Source organism: Narcine bancroftii, chromosome 5 (assembly GCF_036971445.1).
Source record: "Narcine bancroftii isolate sNarBan1 chromosome 5, sNarBan1.hap1, whole genome shotgun sequence".
In the NCBI taxonomy this organism is placed as follows: Eukaryota; Metazoa; Chordata; class Chondrichthyes; order Torpediniformes; family Narcinidae; genus Narcine; species Narcine bancroftii.
The window spans coordinates 192,445,001-192,466,639 of record NC_091473.1 but is presented as its reverse complement, the minus strand read 5'-3'; the positions used below and the strand labels follow the sequence as shown (position 1 = coordinate 192,466,639).

The following is a 21,639-nucleotide window of genomic DNA, read 5'->3' as shown; positions in this document are numbered from 1 at the left end:
GGAGGAGCCAGAGAGAGGGGATGGTGGAGAGGAGGGGCAGAGGGAGGGGGTGGTAGAGGGGGAAGGGGAGGAGCCAGGGGGTGTTGGGTGGAGATGTTCCTTGTCCAGGACCCTTGACAATGTGTAGGACACGAACCCCAGGAACCCACTCCCTGTACGGGACGCTACCACACTCCCCACTCCCTCGGGATCCCAGATTCACATCCAAACCACCAGTCAATCGAGCTCCAGATCCAAACGCCATCTAGAAGCCCTCATCTCCCTGTCACACCTCGGTTCCAATAGCTGGTATCCCTTCAGCCAGTCTCCAGCAATCTGCAGTCTGGTGCGAGTTCCGTGACCGCAGTCGACCTGCAGCCTGCATGTGTTCCTCACCTCAAGTCGCCTACTGCCCTCTATCCACATGTTCTTCAGCCTTGTGGGTCATCTCCACTTCTCTCAAACGGTGGTGGTGGGATGGGGATGGGGGTGGGGGTTAGTCTCTCCTTTTTCTGATACCCTGCGCCAGCCCTCTGCTTCCCCAGTGTCTACAAACTTTTGTGGCTACTATCGATCGGGTCTACACCAGCGGTAGCACTGCCATTATTTCAGTGAACGTTCATAATATTACGTTCATAAATAATCCCTGTCTTTTACCAAGGACAGGGAAGTCTAAAACTACAAGGATTTAAGGGGACCTTGGGGATACCCTCTCAGCACAGAGGGTGGTGGGTGTGTGGAAGTGGGTCAGGAAAGGTTCAGAGGGAAATGGGCCAAAAGTAGGCAATTGGGAGCAGCTCAGGAAAGCATGGGTAAGTTGGGCCGTAGGGCCTATTTTCTGTGCTGTAAAACTCGTTCACCTGCTTCACTTGGTTGGCGATGCCATTGACCGCCAAGCCCAGCAGGTGCTATCCGGGGGGGTGGGGGAGGGCAGGGTGGAACATCCTGTCTTTATTGACCCCCCCACCCTTGTGTTGTGCACCACCCAGGTGGCAGGATGGCTGTCTGACCATCGTAAGCCTAGCCGGGGAGCTTGAGCTTCAGGAGGCGGATGCTGTGCGCCACGAATCACGCGACGACCTGGTTTTCCCCATCCCCTCCCTGGGCCATGTCGGGCATCATACTGAACCTGGACTTCACCGGCGGTGCGGTGCCGAGAAAGACCCCCAAGCCCCAGCCACAAACACAAGCGCTTCCTTCAGCGCCGGGCCTACCTGGAGTACAAGGGGTACCTCCACAAGAAGCAGCTGCGGCAAGCGACCCCTGGCTGGCCTGAGGCCAAACGTGCGGCTGGCAAACCAGATGGGCAGCGGTGGAAGGAGGCTCTTCAGCCCTGTCCCAAGTGGCAGTCGCCTGCCCCGACAAAGCCCTCTGCCCTGACAAAGCCCTCTGCCCCAACAAAGCCCTCTGCCCCAACAAAGCCCTCTGCCCCGGGACAGAAGCCAGCTTCTCCGTCGGACACGACCTGCTGCTCAGTGAGTGTCAGAGCGGCATCCTGCCTGTCCGGAAGACCAATGGGGGCAGAGGCGTGGGGAGCAGCAGCAAGGGTTCTTCCTCCTCCTCCTTGTCTGCCGTCCCCACCCCCGGCGGCCAGCAGCCTCGTTAAGCCCTATAAGTGTGTGGCTCTGGACTGTGAGATGGTGGGCACAGGCCAGGGGGGCAAGAGGAGTGAGCTGGCCCGCTGCAGTGTGATCGGCTACGACGGAGACTTGGTCTATGACAAGTATGTCCTCCGCCCAACCCCATCACTGACTACCGGACCCGCTGGAGTGGCATCCGCCATCATCACATGAGGAATGCCACGCCCTTCAAACTGGCACAGAAAGAGGTGAGCCCCTCTCTCCAACCCTCTCATCAACCACTCTGCCCTCACTCCTGCTATTCCCTCACCCCACCCCCAGCAACTCTCTCCACCCCTCCTCCTACCGGCCTCTCTCCCCTCCACTTCCTCCTTTCAGCCCCTCCATTCCTCCTCCTTCTGATTCCTCTCTCTCCCGACCCCTCTCCCCCTCCTTCCAACCCCTCAACCCCCCCCTCCTTCCGACCCCTCTCCTCCCCCTCCTGCTGGCTCCTCCCCTCCCTCCTCCTCCTACTGACCCCTCCCTCTCTTCCCCCCTCCTCCTGCTGGGACCACTTCCCCCACCTCCTCCTCCTTCCGTCTCCTCTTCCCCCAATCCTGCCAGTCCCACTCCCCCCTCCAGCCAGCCTCCATCCTCCCGCCTGCCCCTCTCCCCTCCAGGGATCTTCTAATAAATGTTATGAATAACAATTTCTTCAGAGCAGATGAGATATACCCTACATCGCTAAGAGAAGGGAGGGAAGACATAGTTTGGCGTTGGCAATGATCTTTATGGCCTCCTTGCCATAGGATTTGAGAATGGCAAAATACTCCCTTTGTTTAAATAGGGAGAATCCTGGGAATTATAGACCAACATGTCTTGCGTTAGTGGTGCGCAAACTAGTGGAGAGGTTTCTTAAAGACAGGATTTACAGTTTACTTGAAGAGAGTCAGCATGGCTTTATGAAGGGAAGGTCATGCCTCACGAGTCTAATCGAGCTTTTTTGAGGAGGTAACTAAAGAAATTGATAAGGGTAGATGTGTATATGGATTTAAGTAAGGCATTTGACAAGGTTTCCCACTGGGAGACTCGTTCAGAAAGTCATGAGGCACGGGGGTCTATGGCTGTGTCCACAAAGAATTGACTTGCCTGTAGAAAGCAGAATAGTAGAGGTCGGAACATATTCTGCCTGGAGGTCGTGACTAGTCCACAGGGGTCTGTTCTGGACCTCTGCTCCTTGTGACCTAGATAAAGAAGTGAATGGCTCAGAAAGTTTGCAGATGACATGAAGGTTTGAAGAGTTGTGGATGGTGCCGAAGGTTGTTGAAGGTTACAAAAGGATATAGACAGGATGCAGAGTTGGGCGGAGAAGTGGCAGATGGAGTTCAATTCCAGATAAGTGTTGTGATGCACTTTGCAAGGTCCAACCTGAAGGGTGAGTGCAGGGTTAATGGTCGGATATTTAACAGTGTGGAAGAATAGAGGGACCTTGGGGTCCGAATCCATACGTCTTTAAGGTTGCCACCACAGAAGCTGAAAAGGATAGTTAAGAAGGCCTATAGGATGCTGGACTTAATTAATAGTAGGATTGAGTTCAAGAGTTGAAAGATCATGTTCCAACTCTAAAAATCTCTGATGAGTCCACACTTAGAGTATTGTGTTAATTTCTCGTCACGTCATTACAGGAAGGATGTGGAAGCTATCGAGAGGAGATCTACCAGTATGTTGTCTGGATTGGAAAATAAGTCTTATGAGGCAAGGTTAGCAGAGCTGGGATTTTTCTGTTTGGAGTGAAGAAGGATGAGAGACTTAATAGAGGTTTACAGGATTCTAAGAGACATAAATAAGGTGGACAGCTAGTGCCTTTATTCCAGGATGGGAGTAGAGGACACCTGTACAAAGTGAAGGGAGGAAAGTTTGGGGAAATCGTCAAGGGTAAGCTTTTTTGAACTCTGTGGATGCCTGAAATGCATTGCCAGGGGTGGTGATGGAGGCTGGAACATTAGGGGCATTTAAGCGACTCTTAGGCACATAGATGGAAGAAAAATAGAGGGTTATGAGATAAGGAGTGTTAAGTTATTTTTGGTAGGTATGTATAGAACTGCACAACTTCATGGGCTGAAGGGCCTGTACTGTGCTTTTATGTTCTTTGTTAACCTTTGTACATTTTGAACAGTGGAAGGAAACCCACGCAGACACGAGGAGAATGTACAAACTCCTTTTTTAAAAAAAATGTTATTTATAGTTTTGTATTCTTTGTCTTTGGCTTGGCTTCGCGGACGAAGATTAATGGAGGGGTAATGTCTACGTCAGCTGCAGGCTCGTTTGTGGCTGACCAGTCCGATGTGGGACAGGCAGACACGGTTGCAGCGGTTGCAAGGGAAAATTGGTTGGTTGGGGTTGGGTGTTGGGTTTTTCCTCCTTTGTCTTTTGTCAGTGAGGTGGGCTCTGCGGTCTCCTTCAAAGGAGGTTGCTGCCCGCCGAACTGTGAGGTGCCAAGATGCACGGTTTGAGGCGATATCAGCCCACTGGTGGTGCTCAATGTGGCAGGCACCAAGAGATTTCTTTAGGCAGTCCTTGTACCTCTTCTTTGGTGCACCTCTGTCTTGGTGGCCAGTGGAGAGCTCGCCATATAACACGATCTTGGGAAGGCGATGGTCCTCCATTCTGGAGACGTGACCTACCCAGCGCAGTTGGATCTTCAGCAGCGTGGATTCGTTGCTGTCGGCCTCTGCCATCTCGAGTACTTCGATGTTGGTGATGAAGTCACTCCAATGAATGTTGAGGATGGAGCGGAGACGACGCTGGTGGAAGCGTTCTAGGAGCCGTAGGTGATGCCTGTAGAGGACCCATGATTCAGAGCCGAACAGGAGTGTGGGTATGGGTAGTTTTGTATACAGTACAATATAATATAGAATCGTATCCAAATGATACATTGATCAAAATAGAATAAAAAATAAATGGTTGTACAGTACATAAAGGTGAGAAGATAGAAAAAAGAATACAGATATATGTGCAAAGCTACTGTGATAACTACCCTCCCCTGACCCCGCCACCCTCCCAAAAAGAAAAACAGAATATTAGTAAAATAGTAGAATTAAATCAACGTGACAAACTTCAACCATTAAGATTTAAAAAAAAGTGGTGGGGTGTAGAAGAGAAAACATTTCATATCTAACCCCATATCTAAATATGGTTTCCATATTCTAATGCGTCACCTTTTCTAAGGGAATACAATTTTGCATCTCCCTATTCCAACAATCAATTTTAAGAAGGGATTCCGATTTCCATGTCATTGCTATACATCTGATATTTTGACACCTTCAATTGGGGTTCCAAATCGTATACGTTTCCCAAAAGAAAAATCTCAGGTGTTAATGGTAATGTATTTTTATAATTTGTTCCAAAAACTTGTCCACATCTTTCCAAAATGATGTCACTTTGGTACATGACCAGGTAAAATGTACCATTTTCTGTGCACATCTAAAACATAAATTTGAATTAAATTAATTTATGTGGCGTTTTAACCAATCTATAGCGAACATTAATTATATCCCTCATCTTGTCCAACAAATGTCAGACCAGCAAAAAGGATTAATTTCAGTTCCCAAATAGAAGATGGAGGGTTATGGGCATTGTGCAGGGAGGTGAGACTAGAGAGGGGTGTTTGGTTCGGTGCGGACTAGAAGGGCCTAATGGCCTGTTTCCGTGCTGTAAATTGTTATGTTATGTTAAATCCGATTCCCATCTTTCTTTTGATTTATTCAAATCTGGTTTTGGAGATCCCTCCTGAAGTAGAAGAACCAATTTAGAAATAACTTCCTTTGTAACTCCCTCATGAATCACAATCTCCAATCCAGTAATCTGCGACAAAATTAGTTCTGGGCCCAATACGTCCCTTAAAAAAGATCTCAGTTGAAGAGAGCAGAAGAACTTATTTTGTGAAACCTCCAAATTTATTTTTAATTTTATCAAACGACATAAATACCTCTTGCTCACAACAATCTCCCAAATATTTAATCCCACATTGGAACCAATTTTCTAAATGTTTATTGTCATATATGATTGGTAAGAGTTTTTTTATATATAGGATTGGTAAGACTGGAGAACGTATAAATTCCTTACAGACGACTCTGGATTGGAATCCATATTGCTGGCACTGCAAATGTGCCCACTAGCAAGTGGGATGTTACCCACCTTCCAGCTTTAATTCTACCCCAGATGTGCTTTGGTGGTTCGGAGGCGACATATAGATACAGCTGCCTGTGGTTTAAAGTTTCGAGGTGCTGCTGTGAAACAGCCTGGCATCTATCCCCACATTGTTCTGATCCCTCTGTCTTGGGCAGATACTCAAGGTCTTGTGCGGGAAGATTGTCATCGGCCACGCCGTGCACAACGACTTCAAGGCATTGAACTACTTTCACCCTGAGTCGCTGACCCGGGACACCTCGAAGATCCCGCTGTTGAACCGGAAGGCGGGTTTCCCTGAGAAGCAGTCGGTGTCACTGAAGAAGCTGACCAAGCAGCTACTTCACCGGGACATTCAGGTACAAAAGAATTGGCCGCAGGCAACTGTCCCGCCCACTCGACCCGAATCCTGCAGACAACAGAGCCCCCTGACCCGTCTCCCTCTGGCAACAGAGCCCCCTGACACGTCTCCCTCTGGCAACAGACTCCCTGTTTTGTCTTCCACAAGTAACAGAGACCCTGTCCCATCTCCCACAGGTAACAGAGCCCCCCGACCCGTCTCCCTCTGGTAACAGACTCCCTGTTTTGTCTTCCATAGGTAACAGAGCCCCTGTCCCATTTTCCGCAGGTAACAGAGCTCCTGTCCCATCTCCTGCAGGTAACAGACCTCCTGTCCCATTTCCTGCAGATAATTGACCCCCTGTCCCATCTTCCATAGGCAACAGACCTCCTGTCCCATCTCCCTCAGGCAACAGAATATCCCAGTCCCATCTTCCTCTGGCAACAGACTCCCTGTCTCGTTTCCCGCAGGTAACAGATGTCCCGGTCTCGTCTCCCTCAGGCAACAGAGCCCCCTGACCCATCTCCCTCAGACATCAGAGCCCTCTGTCCCATCACCCTCAGGCAACAGACACCCTGACCCATCTCCCGCAGGCAACAAACACCCCTGCCGGTCATATCGCCTGCAGGCAACAGACCAACCCCACCCCTCCTGTCCCAAATCCTACAGGCAGCAGATCCTGTCTCAGGAACCCCCACCCTGTCTCCCATCTCCAGCAGACAACTCCTACCCCTCTCCATGTCCCACCGGCACATACCTCCCCCTTCCGTCTCCTGCAGACACCCCACCCCCTTCCATCTCCTGCAGACACCCCACCCCCTTCCGTCACCCGCGGGCGCCCCACCTCCTTCCGTGTCCCCAGACCCCTCCCCCTTCCACCTCCCACAAACTGCATTTTCATCACCCACCATCTGCAAACACCTGCACTTTCCGCCTCCCTCAGATATTCCCCCACTCCTTTCCGCCTCCCTCATATGGTCCCCTGTTCCATCACCTGCGGACAACACCTGTCCCCCCCCCCCCAGCCTGTCCCACACAGACACCCACCGCCCCCCACCCGACCCATGTCAAGGCCCTGCCCAATCCAGTGGCTGTGCCTTGCTTCCCTGGTAATGCAATCAGGTGGAGGGGATGTTGAGTCTGTGTGTGCTCTGACCCCTCCCCCCACCTCATTTTGTGGAGGTCTTCTGCACCATTCCCACATTCATTTTCAAGTAAAGCTGGAATCATCATCATCACTTGCCTGGAAGGGGGAGCAGGATTCCCTCAGCCTGTTCCGCCGGTTGTTAATATTTTAAAACCATGATTTAATTTGGAGATCAACATGGTAATAGACACCCTAGACCTCGGTGGTTGGGAAGCTGTTGGAGTCGATTGTGAAGGATGAGGTTACGGAATACCCGGAGGTGCGTGGCCAGATAAGCCCGAGTCAGCATGGTTTCCTTAAGGGAAAATAATGCCTGACCAACCTTTTGCAATTTTTTGAAGAGATCACAAGTCAGGATAGACAGGGGAAATGCCATGGATGCTGCGCCTTTGCACTTTCAAAAGTCCTTCACCAAGGTGCGAAATGTAAGGCTGCGAAACAAGGTGAGAACTCCAGAAATTATGGGAAGGATTCTAGCGTGGGTAGAGCATTGGCTTATCGACAGGAATAAAGGGATTCTGGTTGTCTACTAGTTACCGGTGGTCAGTGTGGGGACCGCTTCTTTTTAAGTTGTAAATAAATGATTTGGATTATGGAGTAGATGACTTTGAGGCCTAAATTGGCAGATGATCCCATAATGGGTGGGAGAGGGGGGGCGGGCAATGCTGAGGATTCTGAAAGCCTGCAGGTAGACGAGGAGAACGGGGCAAAGAGGTGTCAGATGAAATACAGTGATGGAAAGGGAACGGTCAAGCACTTTGGCAGAAGAAGCAGACGGGCAGAGTATTATGTAGATGGGGAGAAAATTCTAAATTCCATGGGGCAGAGGGGACTTGGGAGTCCTCGTGCAGGATTCCCTAAAGGTTGACCTCCAGGTTCAGTTACGGTGATGAATGTTGGTGTTCATTTCTAGAGGGATAAGATACAAGAGCAGGGATGTGATGTTGAGACTCTATAAAGCACTGGTGAGGCCTCACCTGGAGCACTGGGTACAGTCTTGGGTGCCGTATTTGAGAAAAAACGTACTGGCATTGGAGAGGGTTCAGAAAAGATTTACCAGAACGATAACAGGAATGAAAGGGTTAGCACAATGGTTCTCAACCTTTTTCTTTCCACTCACATACCATTTTAATCCCTCTGCCTTTGGTGCTCTATGGGGTAAGGGGTTGCTTAAGGTGGGATGTGGGTGGAAAGAAAAAGTTTGAAACCCACTGTTTTAATCGTCCCTCGTCGACTCGTTATGTGCATGGTTTCACAACTCCAAAGGAAATGGGCCAATGACAATTTTTCTCAAGCAAAATATTTCAGTGACAATTGGGTCTAGCTCAGTGGTTCTCAACCTTCCCTTCCCACTCACATCCCACCTTAAGCAATCCCAGAGCATCGATGGCCTGGGGGTTACCTAAAATGGTACGCGAGTGGAAAGAAAAAGGTTGAGAACCACTGGATTAGCAGATGAAAAACGTTTGTCGGCTCTTGGACTACTCGTTGGAGTACAGAAAGATAAATTTTTGATCCTCTTCATTAGGTGCATATACATTGAGCAAATTCCAAAATTCTGAATGTATCTGACACTTTATCATTACATATCTCCCTGCTGGATCTATTATTTCCTCCTCTATTTTGATTGGTACATTTTTATTGATTAATATAGCCACTCCTCTGGCTTTTGAACTATATGATGCTGCCGTTACTTGCCCTACCCAGTCTCTCCTTAATTTCTTGTGTTCCACTTCAGTTAGATTTGTTTTTTTCACTAGTGGATTGTTGTTTACAAAAGGCAACAGATGAAAGAGCATATTGGAGCTGCTGCAGTCTGTTCTAAGAGGGTCATGTGGTTTTGCAAGTCAAACATGCTTTGAGAGAGAGAGAGCGCGATGTGAGAATTAAAGATGGAGAATGAAAACTTGCCTGTTTGCTTCACCAACAACTTTTTGAATAAACGATGAAGGGACTGTTTATAACAGCAGCTTTTGCAGTAGCAACACGTAAGCTTTCCCAAGGGGTAAAGTATTTTGATATGGGGATAAATATTCCTTTAAATATCATGTAGGTTCCAACAAGGACAAAAGAGAGAGAGAGAGAGAGAGAGAGAGAGAGAGAAAGAGAGAGAGAGAGAGAGAGAGAGAAAGAGAGATATCAGTTGTACAGTGTTCCAGCCAGAAGACAGCAGCTGGCACTGGACAGGATACTGGACTAGCTGGCAAGCTTATGTAAAGCCCCCATTTGGAAGACAGCCTGGTCAAAGCCCTTGTGGTATATGCAAGAGGAGAGGACTGGTTTTCTAAAGTTTCACTTGGAATAAGTGAAACAGAAACAAACTCTGTGGTGACCTGAAAGAAAGAGGTTATCATCTGGAGAATCTTGACAGGCCAAGTTTTATCTGCAAGACAGTGAAGTGGCTGATTAAAGAAGAACAACAAATCGCTCTCTGAAAACCAACAAGAACCTTCCTGAACGGTAACCTTTCAATCACCAAAGCCTGGTGAACTTTATAAATACTAAATTCTGTGCATAGGATAAGAATTGCCTGCAACCAGAGAACTTGGAGAAATAAGAAGTGAGATTGGACTGTGAACCAAAGAACTTTTCTGCACTTACACACATTACATACATGTGCGCTTAGAATTAGAAGGGGATTATGTTAGGTTAAGTAACTCAATAGTGATAAATTAAAGTTTGATTTTATTTTCATGTTTAAAGATAATTAAAAGCAGCTTTTGTTTAAGTAACCATTTGTCTTGGTGAATATCTATTGCTGCTGGGTTCATGTGTCCTCTGGGCTCGTAACAGGTGTATCTAGTGAAACTGTCCTTCAAGCTTTAGTGCAGTCTGTGTTATTACGGGGACCTGGAATTACTCTTTTCAGCGAGTTCCCAATTTCGTCCGATCCAAATTCTTTACTAGAACGTAATTTTTAGGTTTGACGTTGGGATATTGACCATTTTGATCTGTTGGATCACCTTCCTTTAGCTGTGCTTGTTGTACATGTGAATGCATCTCTCAAACTGTTTTAGTTAGATTACTTAAATATTTGCTTATGTTGTCACCTAATGATAATAAATCCTTTCCTACTGGCCCTGCGGGCTTTGGTCCCCAAGGTGTCTGTGCTGGCTGTCCGTGGACCATTTCTGCAGCAGGTAGCCCCAACTCATCCTGCACAAATGCTATATCAATTTTTTCTTTCAGTAAATTTAACAGCCTCTTCCTTTTGATCTGGTTATGTATTCCATTAATATTTATAGTCATATAGTTCAAAATGGCCATTTCATACTTTATTTATCTCTCATTTCCGCTTCCTCATCACCACCTTCCCTTCTTATCCATTTCTATTTTCTTTTTTTGAACCCACTGTAAGACAACACTTCTAAAACATAAAATATTTCCACTATTCCCACATCTAAAATTCCCTTAACCCCAAATGTCCCCACTCCCCCCCCCCCCCCCCGACTTCTCTGAGTTGCCCCTTGTCCCTTGCTGGGAAACCACAACTCCCCTCTCTATTTGGATTGCGAACCCGCTCGCAAGCGTCAACTGATTTCACAGTGATTGTTATTCTCTCCCACCCAGAAAAGACTTTTATCTTCACATATAACAAAGCTCACCCTCTTTATTCCCCCCTTACTTCCTTTCTTCCCTTTTCTTCCCCTCCTTAGTTCTTACTTATACATTATTTTTCTTCTTTATATGAAGTTTGTCGTCATTCTTTGTTCTTGTTACATCTCTTCATCTCTCTTTCTGTTTTGCAGGCATTCTGCAAATTCTTGAGCTTTCTCCGGAACCGAGAACAGTCTGCTTTGCTCCCCCGGGTTAACTATTTTAAGCACCGCTGGATATCTTAACATAAATTTATAGCCTTTCTTCCATAGGATCGATTTTGCTGCGTTAAACTCCTTCCTCTTCTTCAGGAGCTCAAAACTTATGTCTGGGTAGAAACATTTTTTTGACCTTTGCATTCCAGTGGTTTTTTGTCCTCCTTTTTTTTCATTGCCTTCTCCAATATATTTTCTCTTGTCGTATATCTCAGGAATTTTACTAGAATGGATCTTGGTTTTTGTTGTGGCTGTGGTTTCGGGGCTAATGTTCTGTGTGCCCTTTCTATTTCCATTCCTTCCTGCATTTCTGGCATTCCCAGGACTTTGGGGATCCATTCTTTTATAAATTCTTTCATATCTTTGCCTTCTTCATCTTTATATTGTTTCTCCTATAATAGTTTTCCATTATATCCATCTTCTGAGCTAACAACTCCTGTGTTTCTTTAACTTTTTTATCAGTTTCTTCCAATTTTCTTTTTAAGTCGTCCACTTCCATTTCTATGGCTGTTTCTTGTTCTTCCACCTTGTCTAATCTTTTCCTTATTTCTGTTATGACCAGCTCTAATCTACTCGCTTTTTCTTCTGTACTTTTCATTTTTTTTATTTCACTAAATTCTCGTGTCAGCCATTCTTTTAATGCTTCCATATATTCTTGAAATTTTTTAAAATCTATGTACCATCCATTCCCTTTATCTTCTATTTCTCTGTGCAGAGCTTGATGTTCTCCTTCTTCTGTGTCTGCTCTAGGGTTTGTGTCTTCTACTTCTCTTCCTTGTATCTGTGTCTCTTCTGACTTTCTTGTTGGGCTGTTTGTCTCAGTTTGTTGGGTATTTTTTTATGGCGTCTTGATGTTGATCCTCTTCTTCTGGGCTGGTTATCTGTTGTGTCTCTAGTTTCCTTCTTTCATTCTCACCCCTCCCGTTCCCGTTATTTCTTTTATCTTCCAGTTGGGAGCCCTGCTGTCAGGTCTCTCTCAGCTATTCGTGCTGTAGAGTTCCACTCCACAGCTGGTCCCCCCTCCCGTCGGTGTTGTCTTTGTCGTGTGCATCGCGCATGCGCGATTCCTCGCGCATGCGCGGTTGCGCACCTCTGTTTGTCTCCGCGAGCCATCTTTGCAGTCCTAAGTTCGGTGGGTCGCGACCCTGTGGGGTTTCCACTGACCTCGGGGAGTGGGCTCCTCTTTCTACGGTGGGTCCCTGCTTTTTTGTACAGGTAAGGCCTTCACCTTTCTCTTCCGGCGTCTTTCTTTCTTCTTTTCTTCCCGTTATTTTTGGATTTTTTTTCTTTGGTGCTATTTCCTCCACACCTTTATTTTTTATTTGTTGTGATTTGTGTATCTGGGGCTTTGTTTTATCTTCACTTTTTTCCTTCTTTTCTGGAGAGGGCTGGTATTCTCCTACCAGCCACTACTCCATCACGTGACTCCGGAGTACAGAAGGATGAGGGGGAAACAGAGGCATTTCAAATGCTGAAAGGCCTGGACAGAGTAAATGTGGCGAGGATGTTTCCCGTGGTAGGGGAGTCAAGGGCAAGAGGGCACAACGTCAGGATAAAAAGGTGTCGAATTAAAACAGAGATGCGAAAAAAATCTTTAGTGAGAGGGTCGTGAGTCTGTGGAGCTTATTGCCACAGGCAGGTGTGGAAGCAAGGTCGTTGGGTGTATTTAAGGCAGAGATTGGTCAGGACATCAAGGGTTACGGGGAGAAAGCCGGGGAGTGGGGCTGAGTGGGAGAATGGATCAGCTCGTTATGGAATGGCAGGCCAAACTCGATGGGCTTACGCCTTAGGGTGTGATGGAATCCGACAGGCTACATTTTGCCCTACTCTTCCTCAGCCTTGCATTAGGCCACAGTGTTGGAGAGGGGTCAGAGTGAGGTGGAGTATTAAAGCAGCAGAACCAACGGGGCTCCTGTTTCTGACCTGTCTTGTGCATTCAAGTGTGTTACCAGCTGCCTGTACATGTACACCCTGATGAAACAGTACCCCCTTTCAAATTGCAGCACCTAGGGAGCCCTCCTGGGACCCGGGTGCGATTATTCTTCAGACCTTAGTGCACACACAATATACATAGAACATAAAGATCATATAAATAATCAAATAAATATATAACTATATGGGATGATTGTCATTGTTAGAAGATCCTGTTCGTCTATCTCACAGTGTGTGGGAAGAAGCTATTTCCCAGCCTGGCTGACCTGATACTCCTGTACCTCCTCCTTGTGGTAGTGGATAGAAGATGCTATGTGCTGGTTAGGAAAAGTCTTCTATAGACAGTAAACATCACCTATTGAGGAAAGGGAGATCCCGGTGATCCTCCTGCCTGTTTTAAAGGTTCTGCAGCAGCAGGCTACCAACTCTCAAACCAACGCTCAGGACGCTGAGGGGTTTCAGTTGAACTGATTTATTTGAACTTCACACGCGTGCCCTTTAAGGGCAGCTTGAGCTCCGCCCCACGCGGGCGGCGACATCATCACCTTCGCCCGAGGCGCACGCTGTGGCCTAGCCACGAGGCACTGAGATACCCCCAACGTCACCATCTTCCCGTGGTTGCCCCGCCGGCGCGGCGATACAAGCAGGGACAAGCAGAGAAAGCAGTTCTCAGTTTAAAATTCCAGGCCGATGCTTTGCAGCTACTTTACCACACAATGATGCGACCAGGCAGGTGATACGCCTTAAGCAAGGACCAGTCTATAGGCTTTTATTAACAGAAGAAGCCATCTCTACTGACCAGTGGGCTAAGTTGCACCATCTGTTATACCATTAGGGTGGTCATAACCAAGAGCAAGCAGTCAGCATAATACATTAACTCACTACATCACTCTCAGTTGTACTGTTGTAAAATATTGTCAAGATGGGGACCAATAGCCTTGCACTGCTCAGCCCTATTAGGAACTACTTCGCCTTCCTGACTAATCAGGAGGTGTTGCGAATCCAGAACAATGATGAGTCGCACTACAGAAAAGGGATGGAAAATATCGAGAAATGGGGCAAGGGTAGCAACCTGAGTCTCAACATGGAGTGGATGAAGGAGATGATCATGGACGTCAGGAGGACCAGGAGCGACCTCCCTCCACTACATATTAATGATTCTGTAGTGAAGAGAGTCTAGAGCACCAAATTCCTAGGAGTCCACTTAACTAGTGTCCCTATCGTGGAGACACATCTCCTCACTTACCAGGAAGTTGCACTTCCTGAGAAGATGAAGTGGGCAAGGCTACCGGTCAGCATTATGTCACCCTTCTGTGGGAGCTCCGTTGAGCGTCCTGGCCGGCTGCATCACAGTGTAGTATAGTTGCTGCAGAGAAATTGATCAGAGGTTAATCCACCCCCGGACCATAAGTGGCAGAGAGGATCACAGGAGTCTTTCTCCCCCCCTCCCCCCCCCCATCAATGTGATCTACCGGGATCATTGAAGAGGATGTAGACCCCTTCCACCCCGCACACAGCATCTTTCAGCTGCTCCCGTCGGGAAAGAGATCCAGGAGGATCAGAGCCAGCGCCACCAGGTTGAGGAACAGCTTCTTCCCACAGTGAGAACACTGAACGACCCAAGGAACTGCTCACACTGACCATCCGAGACCCTCATATTCACGAAACTATTTATTTATTTGTATAGTTGAATACTTGTCTTACCTGTGTATTGTTTGTCTCTATGTGTGTTATATCTCTATGTGTGTCTACATGTTTTGCACCAAGGACCAGAGAATGCTGTTTCGTCAGGTTGTACTCGTGCAAACAGATGATAATAAACTTGACTTGATAGGCTGTCCCTTCTCTTCATTCCGAATTAAGCCCAGATCCCAAGCCCTTTACTCGCTCCCCCCCCTCCCCCCTGCTGTGGATCTTGACGGGATTCCTTCTTGACCCCCTCCTGCTTTGCTGTGTCTCCAGGTGGGCAAGACGGGTCACTCGTCAGTGGAGGACGCCCGCGCGACCATGGAGCTCTACAGACTGGTGGAGGCTGAGCTGGAACTGGAGAGGACGGCACAGACTGAGGGGAAATAGCGGAGGAGTGGGGGTTCGGCAATAAGGGCCTGCCTGCTGGTGGTGAGGGCAGTATCCACCACACCTCACGCCCACCTCCACCTCTCCTGAAGACCGTGTGCCAGACACAGACATCCCGAAGCAAGCAGTACGGATGATGTTCACCGGTAACAAAGTACTGAGATTGCAGGGTTTTTTTTTTAACAAAAAAAAAGACATTGTTGCACATTGGAAAAGTCAGTGATTGTTGCAAGTCCTTCCTCCAAGGGTTCGATCCCTTCCAGCTCGAGAACTAATCTGTTCTTTTTCAAGCGCCAATTTTTGTATTCTCATTGATCTGCAGAAACAAAAGCAGAAGAGACAACCTTTTAACTTTTCTGTGCCTGCTGTGTTATTCTCGGTGCGGACAAGATGGTGCAGGGATGCCATGGAGGTTTTCACACCTGCCCCCCTTCCCCCATAATCACAGGGCTTGGGTAGTAGGTAAGGAATCAACTTGGGGCACAAACTGAGAAGACCCTCAGCTCCCTGATTAAGAGAGAGGAGCAGGAGTTGGCCATTTGGACCGTCGAACCTGCTCTGCCATTCACTGAGATCATGGCTGATCTGATGATGGGCTCATCTCTGTCAACTTGCCTTTTCCCCATATCCCTTAATTCCCCGACGATGTACAAATCTGTCCAACCTTGTTGTAAATATATTTACTGAGGTCGCCTCGACTGCTCCAAATGGCAGTGAATTCGACAGATTTACCAGCCACTGGGAAAAGCAGTTCCTCCTCATCTCCGTCCTAAATCTACTCCCCTGAATCTTGAGGCTCTCTCCCCTCGTTCTGGTCTCAAACCCCCCACCAATGGAAACAACTTACCTACCTCTGTCTTTTCTATGCCTTTCATAATTTTAAGATTCCCTCTCATTCTTAAGCGGATTATTATGGGGCTGAGGTGTTAATGAGTGACCCATGCTGTGCTTGGTGCTCCCAGAGCTTGAGAGAGCTGGGAGGATCTGAAGGACAAGATCTAGTGACACCTGATGCTTTCTCCCCTCCTCCATCCTCCCATGGATGTCAGCTGACACAATCCATAGAACGCTGCATCACACAAAGCAGGCCATTCATCCCCTTTCGTATATGCCGACCATCATCTGCCTAGTCCCATTACCTGCTCCCATTCCACAACCCTCCAGACCTCTCCCATCCATGTATCTATCCAATCTATTCTTAAAACTCAAGATCGAGCCCTTATTCACCACATAGTTCTACACTCACACCACTCTGAGTGAAGAACTTGCCCCTAAGGTTCCCCCTAAACTTTTCCTCCTTCAGTTTAAAACTATGGACCTCTGTATTTATCACCCCCAAAGCCTCTTCTTTCCCCACTCTGTTTATACCTCTCATGATCTTGTAAACCTCTATCAAATCTCCCCTCATTCTTCTTCATTCCAAGGAGTAGTCCTAACCTGTTTAATCTTTCCTTGTAAGTCGCCTCCTGAAGACCTGGGAACATCCCAGTAAATCTTTTCTTCACTCCCTCAATCTTAGTGATATCCTTCCTGTAGTTAGGTGCCCAGAATTGCACACAATATTCTAAATTTGGCCTCACCAATGTCTTAAACTTCAATATAACATCCCAACTTTTATACACAATACTTTGATTTATAAAGGCTAAGATACCAAAAGCTTTCTTTACAATCCTGTTCACGTGCAACGCCTCCTTCAGGGAACAATATATCTGTATTCCCAGATCTCTGCTCCTCCACACTCCTCAGTGTCCTACCATTTACTGTGTATGTCCTTAATTTGCCCTTCCAAAATGTATCACCTCACATTTGTCTGCATCAAACGCCATCTCCCATGTTTTGGCCCATTCTCCCAGCTGGTCCAGATCCCTCTGCAAGCTTTGAAAATCTTCCTCACTGTCCACAACACCTCCAGTCTTAGTGTCATCTGTAAATTTGCTGATCCAATTCACCACATTATCATCCAGATTACTGATATATACAACAAACAACAATGATCCCAACACAGATCCCTGAGGCACACCACTCGTCACAGGCCTCCAATCTGAGAAGCCACCATTCTCTGTCTTCTCCCACAAAGTCAATTTTGAATCCAGTTTACACCTTTCCTGAATACCCAGTGTCTGAGCCTTCTGAACTAACTTCCCACGTGGGACTTTGTCAAAGGCCTTACTAAAGTCCATGTAGCCAACATCCATAGCCCTTCCCTCATCTACCTTCCTGGTAACCTCCTTGAAAAACTCTACAAGATACATTAAACACGACCTACCACTCGCAAAGCCGTGATGACTGTCCTTAATCAGCCCTTGACTGTCCAGATACCTATATATCATGTCTCCCAGACCTCCCTCCAACATTTTACCCACCTCTGACGTCAAGCTCACCGGCCTATAATTACCTGGTTTATTTTTAGAGCCCTTTTTTTTTAGCAACGGGGCAACATGAGCTACCCTCCAATTCTCTGGCACCTTACCTGTGGCCAAGGACATTTTGAATTTATCAGCCATGGCCCCTGAAATTTCTACACTAGTTTCCCTCAAGGTCTAAGGGAATATCATATCTCTACCAGGTGATTTACCTACCTTTATTTGTTGTAAGGGAGCAAAGCATCTCTTCCTCCTTAATCTCCATATGTTCCATGACCCTTCTGTTTGTTTCCCTTCCTTCCTTATCCACTATGCCAGTTTCCTGAGTACATACTGATGCAAAAAAAAACCATTTAAGATCTCCCCCATTGCGTGAGGTTCCACACATAGTTGACCACTCTCCTCCAGGGGATCACTTTTGACCTTTACTTTACTTAGAGAAACCCTTTGGATTTACCCTCATGTTATCTGCCAGAGCAACCTCATCTTTTTTTTGCCTTCCTGATTTCTTTCTTGTTTTTTTCTGTACTCTTCAAGTACCTCGTTAGCTCCTTGTTGCCTATACCTCCCTCTTTTTCTTAACCAGATCGCCAATCTCTCTTGAAAACCAGGGTTCCCTATGCCAGGTAACATTGCCTTTAGTCCTAACAGGAACTCTGCGCTCTCAAGATTTCTCCCTTGAAGATCATCTGCTTACCTATCACACCCTTGCCATAACACAACATATCCCAGTCCACTCTTTCTAGATCCTTTCTCATTTCCACAAAATTTGCCTTCCTCCAATTTGTAAATAACTTGAAGCTAATGACATTATGGTCACTGGACCCAAAATGTTCGATTATGCATTCCTGACCTGGCTTGTTCCCTAATAGTAGATCAAGTACTGCCTCCTCTCTCGATGGTACCTGTATGTATTGATTGAGGAAACTTTCCTGCACACATTTCACAAACTCCAAGCTATCCAGCCCTTTTACAGAGATAAAACTTAGCACCATGGTTCCTATCCAGTGGGTCTCATTCATCCAGACCAGCCATTCTCAACCTTTTTTTTTGGCTTTGCTCTCATCCAGGACTCTCAAAGTTTATGAACCCATCAAGTTTTGGTTTCTTCCGTACTTCTCTCATACAGTAGAAGACGAAAATCCGGACTGCTTGGGGGTCGGGCTGCTCTGGATTTTCCAGATTCTCAGGCAGTACTTTTAAAATTCAAATTTAAGGAGGAGTAAAGAAGAGATGACTAGGAAAATTTTGATCATTTATCAATAAAACATTTTATATTCATATAAAACACAAAAGTGCAAAAATCAAAAATATTAGTTCATTTCCATGACTTCCACGTTGTCGTTTGGTGCTTCCGCACGCACATAAAAGCCCACTAAATGTTAAATGTTCAAGGAGGGCAGCAACGTTGGCACAGTGGTTAGCGCCACGCCTTTACGGCGCCAATGATCGGGACCGGACCTGAGCCGCGCTGTCTGAAAGAGTTTGTTCGTACTCCCGTGTCTGCAGGGGTTTTCTCCAGGGGTCTTCGGTTTCCTCCCATCATTCAAAAACGTACCAGGGATCTAGGTTAATGGGGTGTAAATTGGGCAGCACGGACTTGCGGGCCGAATTGGCCTGTTACAGTGCTGTATGTCTAAATTCCATTTAAAAAAAATTTTTTTAAACTATTTGAAAAGTCTGGTGTCCTGGTGGTCTGAATTTCTGGTATCTGGATTTTTGGACTTGTACTGTACATAAAAAACTATGTAACCATTGAATTTTTTGGACCGATTTTTCAGGTCAAAAATGGTGGGGGGTGTTGACTTTTACACGGGTCCTACTTTTGACTTGTGTTAAGTACTTCTGTCATTCAAGGTGTTGCAAGCTTGGATGGCCAGGTGATAAGTCACGGGACGCCGGGAACTCAGATGGGGGAGCGGACAGGGCGTCGGGAGCTCGGATGGGCGCCTGGCTGGGTCGAGGATCTGCAGTCAGGGCGTTGGAAACTTGGGTGGGCAGGCGGCCAAGGCCAAGGAGAGAGCCTGTAGCTGGGGTGCTGGGAGCTTGGATGGGTGGGAAGCCGGGGCAACAATCCGCGGTTAGGAGCTTGGATGGGTGGGACGACTGTCGGGGGTGGAGGAGGGGAACGATCAGGAGCTCCGGTGGGCGGGTGGGCCAAGGTGTCGAGAACTCCAGCAGGTAGCAGATGTGCTGGGAGCTCGGATGGGTGGGAGGCGGAGGTCTGTGGTCGAGGCATTGGGAATTCAGGTGGGCAGGCGCTCACATAGTTACTGAGAAAAGGCGTATATACAGGTCATGGATGTTTCAGCATGAGAGAGAGGGAGCTCTGTCCTGTGGGAAGGGCAGTACTGAGGGAGCTCCACACTGTCAGGGAGGGAGCTCTGTACCATGCGAGGGGCAGTGCTGGGGGATTGTCACCATTTACTGGTGTTAAATGGAAGCCCTGCTGCCTTTGCAGGCTGATGTAGAATGACAGACTCCCCTGAAGATGATCCCATTTGTGTTGTAGTGATCGGCTACATATTTCTCACAAAGAATATCTTGCCTGCAAGTCAGTGCAGAAGTGTTTCTTAACCAGAAAGCCTGTTCACTCTCCCAACCAACCCGACTCAATGATTGCTTTTTTTTCCTTCTCCGAATTCTGCCTGTGATACAAACACAAAAATATCTCCTTGGCTGTACAGGGCCTTGGGATGTTCCGCATCAAAAGGCATGGCCTTTCTATTCGACCGAGAATGTGTTCTCCATGCCGATCGATTCCTTGTTCCCAAGCGGAGTGGCTGTGAGAGTCGGCACTTAGAACCGGTCGCAGCCAGTGTTGCTGAAAGGAGCCTGGGGAAGGGGGAGTGACAGGTGCTTGGAAAAGGGAGAGCAGTCAGCAGAGAATTGGTGAAAGGAGAGGTTACCCGCTGAGATCCGTCCTCTCTGAGGGGGAACTTGGGAGGAGACTTCAGCGACCTGGTGCCCTGGCAACTTGGCTGGCCCTGTCTGTGTCCTAACAAATGGTGAGAGAGTCCAGAGGCAGCCAGCTCCTGACTCACACAGTGGCATTCAGCAGCAAGGAGAGGGATGGCTTCCTCGCCTGAGACAATGCCTGCGGAAACCAGAGCCAAGGAACCTTTCACAGAGTGTGTGCTTTGAGTCACAAGCATCTGCCTGTGTGTTTATAAACCCTGAGATTGTTCCTTCGGCCCTGTCTGCCCTTGTGAAGTTGGTGGTGCAGTAATGGTTGTTACGAGCCCAGAGGACCCCATAAACCCAGCAGCAATAGACATTCACCAAGACAAATGGTTACTTAAACAAAAGTTGCTTTTAATTATCTTTAAACATGAAAACAGAATCACACTTTAATTCAATTCAATTGACTTACATAACCCCTTCTAATTCTAAGCGCATGTGTGTGTAATATGTATGTAAGTTCAGAAAAGTTATTTGGTTCACAGTCCAATCTCATTCCTCCAAGTTCACTGGTTGCAGGCAATTCTTATACTGTGCACAGAATTTAACATGTATAAAGTTCGCCAGGCTTTGGTGTTCAAAGGTTACCGCTCAGGAAGGTTCTTGTCAGTTTTCAGAGAGAGAGATTTGTTGTTCCAGGACTTACACAACTGATTTACTTCCATCAGTCACCTCAGTGTCTTGCTGACAAAACTTTCCCCCCTCAGGGTTTCTGCAGATGATAACCTCTTTCATTCAGAACACTACAGAGTTCCTTTCTGTTTCTCTTATTCCAAGTGAAACATTAGACAGCCAGTCCTCTTGCATGAACTTCGACCAGGCCGTCTTCCAAAAGCTTGCCAGCTGGTCCTGTTCCAGTCCCAGCAACTTATGCTGGCTGAAACACTGTCAAGTGATCTCTCTCTCTCTCTCTCTCTCTCTCTCTCTCTCACATACACACTCTGAGACTGAGAGAAAGCCTGTTTGACTCTCTCTACTTGCAAAACCATATGACCCTCTTACAACACCAAATTCTCCTTTCAGACAGCAGCGGCTCCAGCCTGCTCTCTCATCTATTGCCATTAATAACCCATTAGTGAAGTCTCTTGAGCACTCTTCAAAGCTCTTGCAAAAAGGTGTGAGAAGCCACTATGTCTCCAGTATTTCAAATGAGATCTGTTTTAAAGTGTTTGCCTGTGACCTACTTTAACAAACCTTTTCCAATTTATCTCCCAAAAAAAGTTTCTATATACTCTGTCACACGGTGAACCAGTGCGGTCAAGAGGATAGGTTTATTTCCAAG

The 21,639-nt window shown here is 47.1% G+C and overlaps 1 pseudogene; it reads left to right on the top strand.

Annotated features, from left to right (window-relative positions):
- The first annotated feature begins 75 nt into the window (after positions 1–75).
- On the top strand, positions 76–15,388 carry LOC138764470 (interferon-stimulated 20 kDa exonuclease-like 2; annotated as a pseudogene).
- The last annotated feature ends 6,251 nt before the right edge of the window (positions 15,389–21,639 follow it).